Raw genomic sequence first — 14,579 nt, 5'->3', positions numbered from 1 at the left:
TTTGTGTACCGCTCTGAGATTTGCTGATGAAAGAGACCAGAGGGGCAAAGAGACTCCCTGAAGACTTAGACTCAGGTAATAACAGGAACTCGGCAACTGACAGACTGCAATTGTGCCTCCATAATAATAGTAATTAATGCAAGAATAATAACTCCATTTTCGATTTCCTATTGCCACTTTTGTCCTGGGCAGCTAACAAGCCATTTCTGGGGTATGACCTTATAGTCGTTCTTATGTTTGTTTGTTACAGCATTTATGGTTTTCTAAAAAATTATAAAAGTGCTATGTTGCCTATTAGAAAAGGCAGAAAGTCATGAAAGATGATATAAATGGGAATCCCACAAGCCAGTGTTAACCACTACTGACCTATATCTTGTTATATTTTATTTTATAAAAATATAAATGTGGTACACATGCTTAGTAAACTGACTTCTGATTTAACAATGTATTATAGTCTTTCAAAGTCACCAAGGATACCTGTAAAACATTATTTTTAATGCTTGCATAAAATTGTAAACAACAATAAATACTAATATATTTAATCTATTCCCTATTGTTGTAGATTTAGATTGCTTCTATTGCTTTTGCTATTGGCAATGAGATTTTTGAGGTCAAAGATTTTTTTTAAGTCAAAGTGCATTTTTTTTTTAAGATTTATTTATTTATTTATTTGAGAGAGAGAGAGCACATGAGAGGGGGGAGGGTCAGAGGGAGAAGCAGACTCCCTGCCGAGCAGGGAGCCCGAGGCGGGACTCGATCCAGGGACTCCAGGATCATGACCTGAGCCGAAGGCAGTCGCTTAACCAACTGAGCCACCCAGGCGCCCTTGAAGTGCATATTTTTAATATAAATGCCCTGGAATGGACACCAGATGTTGAATTTCTGGTTCAAAAATATATAAACATTATTCAGGTTCTTCAAACTCTTCAAAGTGTTTGTTCCATATTATACTCAAACTAGCAGGAGACTCATTTCCTATGTCTTCTGTAATTCTAGCTATTATTTTCATTATAAAATATTTATCAAATTGGTAGGTATACAATGGTATCTCATTTTTTAAAATTTGTACTTCCTGGCCATTTTTTAAAAGATAGATATTTGCAAATGACACTACAGATAAAGGGTTGGTATCCAAGATCTATAAGGAACTTCTCAAACTCAACACCCAAAAAACAAATAATCAAGTCAAAAAATGGGCAGAAGAAATGAACAGACACTTTTCAAAAGAAGACATACAAATGGCTAACAGACACATGAAAAAATGTTCATCATCATTAGCCATCAGGGAAATTCAAATCAAAACCACATTGAGATACCACCTTACACCAGTTAGAATGGCAAATTGACAAGGCAAGAAACAACAAATGTTGGAGAGGTTGTGGAGAAAGGGGAACCCTCTTACACTGTTGGTGGGAATGCAAGTTGGTACAGCCACTTTGGAAAACAGTGTGGAGATTCCTCAAAAAGTTAAAAATAGAGCTACCCTATGACCCAGGAATTACACTACTGGGTATTTACCCCGAAGACACAGATGTAGTGAAAAGAAGGGCCATATGCACCCCAATGTTCATAGCAGCAATGTCCACAATAGCCAAACTGTGGAAAGAGCCAAGATGCCCTTCAACAGATGAATGGATAAAGAAGATATGGTCCATATATACAATGGAATATTACTTAGCCGCCAGAAAGGATGAATACCTAACTTTTGCATCAACACGGATGGGACTAGAGGAGATTATGCTAAGTGAAATAAGTCAAGCAGAGAAAATTAATTATCATATGGTTTCACTTATTTGTGGAACATAAGGAATAGCATGGAGGACATTAGGAGAAGGAAAGGGAAAATGAAGGGGGGGAATCAGAGAGGGAGATGAACCATAAGAGACTACTGACTCTGGGAATCAAACTGAGAGTGTTAGAGGGGAGGGGGGCGGGAGATGGGCGAGCCCAGTGATGGGTATTAAGGAGGGCACGTACTGCATGGAGCACAGGGTGTTATACGCAAACAATGAATCATTGGAACACTACATCAAAAACTAATGATGTACTGTATGGTGACTAACATAACATAATAAAAAATTATTAAAAAAAGATTTATTTATGTGAGAGAGAGAGAGAGAGAGAGCGTGTACACGTGCACACAAGCAGGGGGAGGGGCAGGAGAAGGAGAGAATCTCAAGCAGACTGCACGCTGAGTGCAGAGCCTACTGTGGGACTCGATCTCACGACCCCGAGATCATGACCTGAGCTAAAATCAAGAGTCAGCTGCTTAACCAACTGAGCCACCCAGGCGCCCCACACTTCCTGGTCATTATTGACCTTGACCATTTTTTTTCATGTATCATTTGTTTGTCCTCTTTTGTGAATTTCATACTCATGTTTTTTGTTCATTTTTCTCTCCCACCATTCATCTTTTTCCTATTAATTTATAAGAGCATTACATATATTATGGATATTGAATCTTTGCTTCCTTTACAGATTGCAAATATTTTCCCCCAAAATTGTTATTTCCCTGTTAATCTTAAGAATTTTTTTGATATATTTTTTATGTTGTCAAAATTTAGTGATCTAGTTCTTTTACAATTTCTGTCAGAAAATACTTCCTCACTCCCAAAATATATATAACTATTTCTTTATTTTCCTTAAGTGTTTTTATAATGTCACTTTTTACATTTACATCTTTAATCTACTGGTTGTGATGCTGATTTATTGTGTGAGGTAGGAACTTCATATTTTTATAAATGGTGAGCCATTTTACCAATTATTGAAAATTTTATCCTTTATTTAATTGGTTTGAAGGATCACCTTTATCATGCACTAGAGTGTTATATATATTTTGATCTGTTTCTGGACTTTCTAATGTTTTCCCTCAGTCTTTTTTTTCCATCAAGCTTTTGTTGCTCCAAGACTATCTCAACTAATTTTATTTATTGTAATATATTGTTTAGTTGTATATTGTATTGTCTAAGTGGGCAAATTGCTGCTTATTTCATATGAAGTATATTTTTAGGTATTTTACAGTTTCTGTAACTGTGGTCATTGGGAACCTTTCTTTCCAATGGATATTTTGAGCTAGTTATTACTGATATATAGTAAAACCTTTGACTTTTTAATATATGTTTTAGAACATAACTAAGCACTCTCCTATTAGTTCAAATATTCTTTCATAGAAAGCAGAACAATAATTTATTCCAAAAGATGACAGATGAGTCCTGCAGACAGAGTTTGGTACAGTACCATCACGTAAGAACACATGTTCCCTCTGAACGTATTCTCTTTCTGATTGTCCCACTGGAGTCTGGAATAAACACTTATCTGGATGCTGTGTGGTATATTTTCAAAAATATACTGTTCAAAAAGATTTGCTAATATTTTATTTAGGAATTTCCCCCCTTGTACTGATAATAGAAATTGATCTGTAATTTTTATTGTCATTTTTGCCTTCAAGGCTATGTTAGCTTTATTTTATAAGTTGAGTTTATTTTATAAATCAGAAAGCCTTTATAGTTTTGTATTCTCTGGGGCAATTAAAAATTGCTTTATTTTTTAAGATTTTATTTATTGATTTGAGAGAGAGAGAGAATGAGTGGGGCAAGAGGGCCAGAGGGAGAGGGAGAAGCAGACTCCCTGCTGAACAGGGAGTGCTACATGGGACTCAATCCCTGAATCAAGGCAGATGCTTAACCGATTGAGCCACCCAGGTGTCCCTCTCTGGAGCAATTAAAAAAAAAAACTTTTTCTTTCATTATTTTTTTCTTAAAGGCTTGACATAACTCTCTACCAAATTGTTTGAATCTGTCCTTTCAGAATATTACATCCCAAGTCACTGGTGAGTGTCCCTCCTTAATGTATTCTCCCTATCCAGCCTTATATTTTTGCATCCCCACATCTCATATCCTCAAAGTCCACCCCAGATGTGCTCCCTGGTTCCTGCCAATACCTATGAGTTAGGTCCTACAATTCCTCCCAGGGCAAGTACCGTATTTATAACCTCAAGCTGGTCTGAGACATGGTCATGGTTGTCAGCCTGTGGATAATTAGGAGTGATGAGGGTCGACATTGCAAGGTACCTACCTCAGCTGAAGTCTTTGCAGAGTCCCCAGGCAAGAGGAGATTACTCTTCTTGATAAGGAGGAAGCAGCCATTATCCTGGTGCAGACAATTCAGGGGAATTTAGGGGTTTAAAATCATTAGAGTCATACATCTAAATGTCCTTGTCCCATGTCTCACAAATTCATTCTTCTTTATATCAGGGCCCTGACTCTAACATGTGATACCTATTATGGATACATATTGTTTCCTTTTCTATTCTGATAGCTTTACAATTAGATCCTGGGCCAGATTTTTGACATGGTGTGTCCTAGAGCTGCTGGAAGTGAGTTGGGGGGCGGTGGGGGGTGGGTGAGGGGGTGGTGTCTCACTAAAGACTTCTATAGAAGCAATCTGGCTTACACAGCATGCTTTGTGTGCTGAGAATTGGCTGTCTGATTCCATTTATTTTCTTTTTTCAAGACTTTCAATGAAATTAACAAAAACTAAACAACTTCAAAATCCTTATAATTGCAATTGCCTCCAATAATTCAAGCACCTCCAAACCCAATACTTCACTTTTAATCTGTAACTTATCCCAGTCAACCATAGGTGAGTTTGTAGACAGTTTGGTGCAGGTGAGAGACTTAGTAATTTTGAAGCCAATATGTGTTAGGAGTTATGACCATCCACTTAACCACAAGCTATGGGGACTTGATGGCCAGATGACCATTAAGTGAATGACTCATCTATAAAGTCCCATCCTGAGGGTCCACTTTCTAGGACCACTCCTGGTGCCAACTGTCTTTGTTTGGGTTCCCCTAAAAGCAGAGCCTGGAATTGCAAGGAAAAATAGATGAATCCACTATCATAATTGGAGACTTTAACACCCCTCTGTTAGAAACAGACCCAGAAAGCAGAAAATCAGTAAAAACATAGCTGAATTCACCACCACCACCAATCAACTGGATGTAATTGACATCTATAGATGATTTCATCCAACAACAGCAGAATACACATTCTTGTCAAGCTCATATGGAACATTTACCAAGATAGACCACATTATGGGCCCTAAAGCATACCTTAATGAATCTAAAAGAATAAAAATTATACAATGTCTGCTCTCAGACTAAATGGGATTAAACTAGAAATCAGCAACAGAAAGATAACTAGAAAATCCTAACATATGTGAAGAGTAAACAACACACTTCTAAATAACACATGGGTCAAGGAAGAAATCTCAAGAGAAATTTGAAAATTATTTTGAATTAAATGAAAATGAAAACACAGCATGTGAAAATTTGTAGGATACAGCAGAAGTGCTTAAAAGGACATTTATATAATTGAAAGCATATATTAGAAAAGAAGAAAGATTTAAAATCAATAATCTAAGTTTCCACCTAAGGAAACTAGAAAAAGAAGAGCAAATTGAACCCAGAGTAAGCAAAAGAAAAGAAATAAGAATTAGAGAAGTCAATGGAATTGAAAACAGGAAATAATAAAGAAAATCAACAAAACCCAAAGCTGGTTCTTTGAAAAGATAAATAATAAATAAATAAAAATAAATAAATAAATAAATAATAAATAAATAAATAAATAAAAATAAATAAATAAAAAATAAAAACAATAAGCCCCTAGCCAGGCTAACTAAGAAAAATAATTTGACAGGACACAAATTACTAATATCAGAAATGAAAGAGGGGACATCACTACAGATCCCATTAATTTAAGAAGACAATAAAGGAATACTATAAACAATTCTATGCTCACAAATTTCATAACCTAGATGAAACGGACCAATTTCTTGAAAGATACAATCTGCTGAACTCACACAATAGGAAACTGACAATCTGAATAGGCCTATATCTAATAAAGAAATTGAGTCAATAATTACTGACCTCCCAAAACAGAAAGCATGAAGCCCAAATGGGTCCACTGGTGAATTCCACCAAATATTTAAGGAAGAGATTATACTAATTCTTCACAATCTCTTTCAGAGGATAGAAACAGAGGGAATTCTTCCTAGCTCATTCTATAAGGCCAGTATTATATTTTTTAGATGGGGGAGGGGCAGTGGGAGAGGGAGATAGAGAATCTTATGCGGGGCTTGATCTCACAACCCTAAGATCATGACCTGAGCTGAAATCAAGAGTCAGATGCTTAATCAACTGAGCCACCCAGGCACCCATGGTCAGTATTATCTTAATACTAAAACCAGAAAAAGACATTACAAGAAAACTACAGAGCAATCTCTCTCATGGACATAGATGCAAAAATCTTCAACAAAATTTAACAAAATTTGAGTTTAACCATACACAGAAGAACTCTATACCATGACCAAGTAGGATTTATTCCAGGTATGCAATATGCAAGGATGGTTCAATATCCAAAAATCAATTAATGTAATCCATCACATCAAAATACTAAAAGAGAAAAATTACATGGTCATATCAATAGATGTAGAAAAAGCATTTGACAAGATCTGACATGCATTCATGATAAAAACTCCTAGTAAACTAGGACTAGAGGGAAATGTTTCAACTTGATAAAAAATGTCTACAAAATCCCTACAGCTAGTGTCATACTTAATGGTGAGAAACTCAAAGCTTTCCTATGAAGATTGGATACAAGAACAAGGATGTCCCCTCTTACTTCTCCTTTTCAACATCATCTTGAAGTCCTTGCTAATGCAACAGGCAAAATAAGATAAAAGGTATACATATTAGGAAGAAAGAAGTAAAATTATCTTTGTCCACAGATGACATGATTCTGTATGTAGAAAATCCAAAAAGAATTGACAAAAAACCCCTCCTGGAACTAAGTGATTATAGCAAGGTTGCAGGATACAAGTATATGTAACACAAAAATAATATAATAAAAAAGTCAATTACTTTCCTAGATATTAGCAATGAATATGTGGAATTTGAAATTTAAAACACAATGCCATTTACACTGGCACCCCCCCCCCATTAAATAGTTTGGTATAAATCTAACAAAATACATACATGATCTATATGAGGAAAACTACAAAACTCTGATGAATGAAATCAAAGAATAACTAGATAAATGAAGAGATATTCCACATTTATAGATATGAAGATTCAATATTGTTAAGAGGTTAGTTCTTCCAAAATTCATCTAAAGATTCAAGGCAATTCCAATCAAAATTCCAGCAAGTTATTTTGTGGATATTGAAAAACTGATTCTAAAGTTTTTATGGAGAGGCAAAAGACCCAGAATAGCCAATACAATAATGAAGAAGAACAAAGTTGGAGGACTGACACTATCCGACATTCAGCTACAGCAAACAAGACAGTGTGGTATTGGCAAAAGAAAAGGCAAATAGATAAGTAGAATAGAATAAAGAGCCCAGAAATAGATCCCCATAAATATAGTCGACTGATCTTTAACAAAAAAGAAAAAGCAATACAATGGAGCAAAGATAGTGTCTTCAACAAATGGTGCTGGAACAACTGAACATCTATATGCAAAACAACAACAACAACAACAAAAAACCCTAGACACAGACCTTATACCTGTCACAAAAATTAACTCAAAATGGATCATAGGCCTAAACATAAAATGCAAAACTATAAAACTCTTAGAAGATGATGGAAGAAAACCTGGTTAACCTTGGGTATGGTGAGGACCTTCTGGATACAACACCAAAGGCCTGGTCCCTGAAATAAACAGTTGATAAGCAGGATTTTATTAAAATTAAAAACTTCTGTGCTGCTAAAGACAATGTCAAGAGAATGAGAAGATAAACCACAGACTTGGAGAAAGTATTTGCAAAAGATACATCTGATAAGGGAATGTTATCCAAAATATACAAAGAACTCTTAATACTTAACCATAAGAAAACAAACAACCCAATTGTAAAAAATGGGACAAAGACCTTAACAGACACCTCAAAGAAGATATACTGATGGCAGATAAGCATATGACAAGATGCCCCACATCCTGTGTCATCAGGGAAATGCAAATTAAAACAACAATGAGATACTAGTATACATCTTAGAATGACCAAAATCTGGAACATGGACAACCCCAAATGCTGACAATGATGTGGAGCAACAAGAACTCTCATATATTGCTGGTGAGAATGCAAAGAAGAACAGCCATTTTGAAAGACAGTTTGGCGGTGTCTTATAAAACTAAACATACTCTTACCATATGATCCAGCAATCACACTCCTTGGTATTTACCCAGGGGTGTTGAAAACCTACATCCACACAAAAACCTGCCCACAGATGTTTATAGCAGCTTTATTCCTAATTGCCAAAACTTGGAAGCAACCAAGAAGCCCTTCAGTAGGTAAATGAACAAACAGACAATGGAATATTCAGTGCTAAAAAATAATGAGCTATCAAGCCATGAAAAGACATAGAGAAAACTTAAATGCATATTACTAAATGAAAGAAACCAACTGGAAGAGGCTACATACTACATGATTCCAACTATACGAAATTCTAGAGAAGGCAAAACTATGGAGACAGTAAAAAGGTAAGTTGTCAGAAGCGGGGGAGGGGAGATGAGGGAGGGAAGAATAGATGGAGCACAGAAGATTTTCAAGGTAGTGAAAATCCTCTGTATGATGTTATAATGATGGGGTCACGTTATTATATATATTTGTCCAAACCCATAGAATGTACAACACCAAGAGTGAACCCCAAGGTGAACAATGGGCTTTAGGTGATCACAATGTGTCAATGTAGGGTCATCACTTGTAATGAATGTACACTATAGTGAGTGATGCTAATAATAGAGGGATGCTAAGCATGTATGGGGGTAGGATTATACAGGGAATCTCTGTGCCTTCCTCTCAATTTTACCGCAAACCTAAAACTTCTCTAAAAAATATAAAAAATCTTTAAAAAAAGAACAAATAGGTGCATATAAAGTTGATGTAAACTCAAATGTATTAATAATTATACTAAACATAAATGAATCAAATATGCTATGTAAAAACTAAGATTTTTAAACTGAAAATGAAATCAAAAGCCAATTGGGAAAAAAAAAGCAGAGCCTGAGACCAAGGCTCATGTATGATTGTTCATCTGGGAGTGTAGACCTGGGATTGGGATAGGAGCGAGGGAAGGATAAGGAAATGAAACAGGGAAAGAAGGAGAGTCAAAACAAGGATGTGTTATCAAATTGACTTACTGCTCCAGGATGCTCCGTCCCCATGGACAGTCTGAACTTTATGACATGCAGCTCAGTGTCTTGCTCCTAGGAAAAGAAATGGGGAAGTATTTAACCACTTGCTCCCCTCAGCCTTGGTCGAGGATTGACCCAAAGGATATTAACTACTTCTTACTCTGGCTGATCAGGCAGGGTCCCAGTGGCATCCTATACTGAGAGAAGAACTAAGGTCTAGAGGATTCCAAGTAGTGCCCAAGAGTTGTCCAAGAGATCGTCCAAACATGGCGACTAGATGTTTTCTTCTATGATTTTAAAATTTCTTTAAGGATTAGTAGTGTAATCAGGCTTTCTACCTCCTATTTAGTCCGCTTTGGTAACTTACATATTCCTTTGAAAATCAGCCCATTTCATTAAGATCCTCAAGCCAGCTAGCATAGTTTTTTCTCTTTCTCTCTCCCTCTCTCTCTCTCTCTCTTTTTTTTTTTTACTAACCTTTTAGGTGTTGTCTAATTTGTTTTTGTTTTAAAGAAACCAGATTAGATTGAATTACCAATGATACTTTACTGTTTTTCAATGAATTAATTTCTGCTTTCATTGTATTAATACTTTTTAATAGCTTTACATTTATTTATTAAAAAACACTTTCCTTCTTAGTCTAAAATAGTCAAACACATAGAAGCAGAGAGTAGAATGGGGGCTAGGAGGAGAGGGAATTGGGGAGGTGATGATCAAAGGGTACAAAGCTTCAGTTATGCAAGATATTAGCAGAGCTATTGTTAATAGTGATAGATATGTTAATTAGCTTGATTGTGGTGATCATTTCACAACAGATACGTAAATCAAAGCATCAAGTTGCATATTCTGAATATATACAATTTTTATTTGTTAATTATACTTCAATAAAGTTGGGAAAAAAAGAATATACAGTGAAGGTTGTCAGATAGAGGTGGGTGAATAAAGAGATGAAATCACCCTCTCCAATTACACAGGAAACAAACAACAACAACAAAACTTTCCTTCTTGAGATGAATACTTAATTCATTATTTTCATTATTCCTTTTGAAAAATAATAACATTCTAGAATATGATTTTTTTTTTTTTTAGTATGGCTTTGTCGCAAGCCAGAAGTTTTGAAACCTGATGTTATTATTATGGTTATTTTCAAAACACTATTTAATTACATGTTTTATTTCCTTTATTACCCAAGGGCTATTTAGAAGAATATTGCTTAATTTCCTGGTATTTGGATTCTATTATTTAATATTTTTCTTAGTAATTCTTTGTTTTGCTGGATTATGGTCAAAGAGAGTTTACATCTAAGAATTTATTGGAATTTCTTTTATGACCTAATATATTACTTTACTTTATAAATGTCCAATGGCTATTTTATAGTAATATGAGTTAGGTTTTTGTAGACTATAAATGTTGAAAAGCTTGTTGATTATATTATTTAATTCCTTCATTTGTGGGTCCACTTGATTAATCAAAGTGCATAAAAGAAATGATAAATGTTACCATTTGGATTACAGTCCTATTAATTTCTTCTTGATTTCTAAGATTTTTACTTTTAATATTTAGATGCTATTTTATGCAGAACATAAATATTCATGAACCTTATATCTTCTTTGTGACTTGCACCTTGTATTGATAAAATATTCTATATTATTCTTTGATATCAATATTGCCATCCTTACTTTACTTTTTGCTTTGCTTTGCTTTGTTTTCATATCTTTGTCATCCTTTTAGAGCAGAGCTTTATGGGTCACTTTATTTTAGGCCTGCCTTTTGTAAACAATATACATTACTCCGATTTCTGTGGAGGAAATAGAAACCATCTTCTGTCTTTCATGTGGAGAGGGAGTTAAGGCAGAAAGTTGGGTGCTTATTGCTGCTTTAGGGGAACCTGGAGGAGTGAAGGTTGGTGGCCTCCACTGGGTTATGGAGTCCAACTTCCTACAAAGGGGTCAGGAAGCTGCCACCACAGCCCCAGGGCACCGGCCTCCCCGTCCTGACAGTCTTTCCTGGGGGTTAAATCCTGGTGGGACTTCCTATTAGCTGAATGTAGGCCACCCACCTGGGCTCTAGTCACCAGGTGTCTAGGGGGACAGTATTTGGCTTTTTAGCTCAGTTGAGAAAGACTGGCCTCACTTCCCTCTCCCTGAACCTAGGAAGATGTCAGAGGCTGGCATTTCCCACACTGAAGTGTCTATTGTACATGCCCCTCATGGTGAAAGATGAGAGACTTGGTCCATCTCCCTCTTTCTTCTCCTTAGTCTGATCACCAAGCATGCATTGACTGTCTTCTATGAATCAGAAGCTGTGGGCACAACATACAGCACAACATGCAGATATCAAAGAGCCAATTTCTGCCTTTAAGAAATGTAGTCTAATGTGGAGAGTTAGGTCCTTAGGGGCCCTGTTTTAATACCATGAGACACATGCTAGAAACATGTGTCCAGGGTCACCTGGGTGGCTCAGTTGGTTACGCACCTGCCTTCAGCTCAGGTCCTGATCCTGGGATCCTGGGATCAAGCCCCACATTGGACTCTCTGCTCTGCGGGAAGCCTGCTTCTCCTTCTCCCACTCCCCCCGCTTGTGTTCCCTCTCTCGCTCTCTCTCTCTGTCAAATAAATAAATAAAATCTTAAAAAAAAAAGAAAGAAAGAAACATGTATGTCCACAGGGATCAGAGCAGTGGGAAGGAATGCTTAGCCCAGTCTGCATGGGAGAGGACTAAAGACTGACCTGATTTCAAGGGAGGAGTATTTTCTGGGGGGTGGGAGGCACAAGACCCTGAAATGTGGAACCCCACAGTGCAGGTGAAACAGAAACACTTTGCCGTAACCAGGACATGAAATGCAAGCTGGGGCCAGCACAGCTGAGGCTGGAAATGTCAACAGAGCACCTCATGCTAAAGAGGGGTGACCCAAGAGAACATGGATCATCCCCACCTCAACAACTTGGGGCCTAGTGACGCTCTCTTTCTGGGATTTGTTGAGTCTTTGGACCCACAGACCTTCTCACTCTGCTGGAGCCTGGAGACAGGGGTGGCGGGGAGATGGCAGAGCTGCTATAAGGGTGGCCACAGGGCAGTTGCACCCCTGTCGTTGGGCTCAGCAAAAAAGGAGGGTTCCCCACAGTTCAGTAGACACCAGAGGAGGTGGCTAGGCTTGAGCAATCTTTTAGGTGAGAAAATCCCAGTGGCATTTTCTGAGGAACAACCACCCCAGTCAGGGAAATGCATGAGGGAGGTCTTATTGGCCCAAGAGAGGACAGCATTTGGGTGTCTGACCCTCAGAGGCCACCAGGGGCTTGTCAGTGTTACCTAGAAAAAGTAACACCATCCACAGAGGGACCACTAGAGGGACCTCTTCCTTGTCTCCCCTCAGAGCTGAGGCTTGGGACCAGACGGGAGGCACCTGAGAGTTGACCCCCCCTCCCCACCCCCCAACTCCAAGCTGCTGGGGCCACAGCTCTAGCCTGGAGTTTTCAGTATTGGAGTGAGACTGTTTCAATAATTAAAAGCGGTAAAAAAAAAAAAAAAAAAAAAAAAAAAGAGAAAGAAAGAAAAGAAAAAGAAAGAAAGAAAGAAAGAAAAGAAAGTTCTGGAGTCTTGACGAGCTGTCCATAGGGGAGCTGCTACCGAGTGGGAAAGGGCAGTGGGGCATAGTACACAGTTGGAGGCTAATTGAGGACGCGGAGGAGGGAGATGGTGGCTACACAGCGCGGAACACGGCAATAATTCCTGAAGTTCTCCCTGGAATCTGTTTCTCCTCCTCCTCCTCCTCCTCCGCCACCCCCGAAATCTTTTTCCGCTCCGTGTTTTCTCACCCAAAGCAAATCTACCCCGGCCGTCGGCTCCTCCCCACCCACCCAACCTGTCCCGTCAGGGCCTGACCTCAGCAGCTGAATCATCCCCGCCGCACCGCCCGGCCCAGGCCCGCGTCCCTCTTCCGGCCCCAACCCACCCGCAGCGCCGTCACCTTCCCTGAGGCGAGCTGCTTTCTCTTCCGCCTCCTGAGTTGGACTCCCCCCCAGCAAGAAATCAGGCTTCCTGAGGAAATCTCAGTTCACCCAGGAGCCTGGCCATGAAGTGTTCCTCAGTTATCTGAGCCAGCTGGTCCTGCCTTTCCCCAGGGCGCTCAGCCGCGCCCTGGGAGGAACTGCGGCCTTCGGCCCTGGGCCCCCGACCACACGCCCCATTCCCAGCTTTCCTTCCCCGGACGCGGCCGCCAGGAGCTCGTCTGAATTCTGGCACATCGCCGCTCTGCCGTAGAGCCTTCTAGGGCTGGCAGGCGGTCTGCCACCGAGCTGGTCTCTGTGGCTTGCTGCCCACGGGTAATTATTAAGGCAGGGCCTCGCACACCCTCGCAACCTCCGGTGCTGCCTGCCTCCGGGAGCAGCGTCCGGCCACGGGCCGGCCGCATGTGGTACAGCAGGTGGTCTGCTTGATCCCTCGTCCCTCCGTGACCTCCTGCCCTGCCGGGGCCAGACAGGGCCTCTGAACATGTCCAGGCATGTCTGCCACTGACCTCCTCATCCAGGAAAGATCCCAGGATCCGCAGAAATTGTGTATTTATACACTAATTCCCAGCCTGTGCCTTCTGACAGACTTTCTTAGGCCCTCTCAGCCTTGCTTACATAAAGCCACACTTCTCCACTTCACCCATGGGGGCCCTAAAAGTCCATGCCCTCCCCTCATGGTTCTAATTCTGATTTCAGAATTTCCCTCTTCTTGAAGGACTTAACCAAGGTTTGCACAACCCCCGTCGGGCCAACCTCCGCTCTGCACCATGAGCATAACAACTGGATGGTCATTGTGAAAGCTCATTCTGGTCAGAGTTCTAGGGGGGTAAAAAACCCACACAAACCACCAAATATGACCTGAACTTTCTAGGCTGCCTTGCAGACCATTGCTATGGTGTCATATCCAAATAAACACAAATCCCACCAAAAAAAAGGTAAGTAACGCAGGCATTTACTAAAGTTTTCTTCTAGATCCGGAAGAGAGGATTATTTAGCATACCATACAAAATATCCTCTGAAATCTTTCTAAAAATTCTTCTCCTGCCCAAACTTTGAGTTCTCTTCAGTTTCTTATGGCAAGTGCTCCAGATCTAAATCTCTCTGGTTTTTCCTCCGTTTCTCTGTCCCTTCATCCCTGTCTGTCTTTCTGCCTTGCTCCCTCTTTTCCAATCTCCCTCTGTCCTGTGTTTCATCACATCCACTTGCATGGCCAACAAGATGAAACCGTCCTCCCTGACGTGGCAAACCCTAGTGCGATTTTACAACCATGATATCATCATTGATTCGGTCAAGATACATTTCCAGCACCGCCAGGATCCTTCCCGTTCACCTTTCAGAGCCACGCCCATTCCCTCCCAGGCCCCTCTTAAGCTCCCAGCC

At 39.4% G+C, this 14,579-nt stretch overlaps 1 long non-coding RNA gene across 1 annotated transcript in view; it reads right to left on the bottom strand.

The window, feature by feature from the left end:
- The window catches only part of LOC135361857 (uncharacterized), a 30,105-nt gene extending 20,849 nt beyond the window's left edge, over positions 1 to 9,256 (bottom strand). The window contains exons 1-2 of the long non-coding RNA XR_010405994.1: positions 9,196 to 9,256; positions 4,075 to 4,149 (exon numbers count right to left, since the gene is read on the bottom strand). This is a non-coding gene — a long non-coding RNA (uncharacterized LOC135361857). The remainder of the gene's footprint in view (positions 1 to 4,074; positions 4,150 to 9,195) is intronic.
- Between the last annotated feature and the right edge of the window lie 5,323 nt (positions 9,257 to 14,579).

The sequence above is a fragment of the Mirounga angustirostris genome, unplaced genomic scaffold (assembly GCF_029215605.1).
Source record: "Mirounga angustirostris isolate CCGP_5_RB_7025 unplaced genomic scaffold, mMirAng1.0.hap1 SCAF_10, whole genome shotgun sequence".
NCBI lineage: Eukaryota > Metazoa > Chordata > Mammalia > Carnivora > Phocidae > Mirounga > Mirounga angustirostris.
This window is presented reverse-complemented; position numbering and strand designations above follow the sequence as displayed.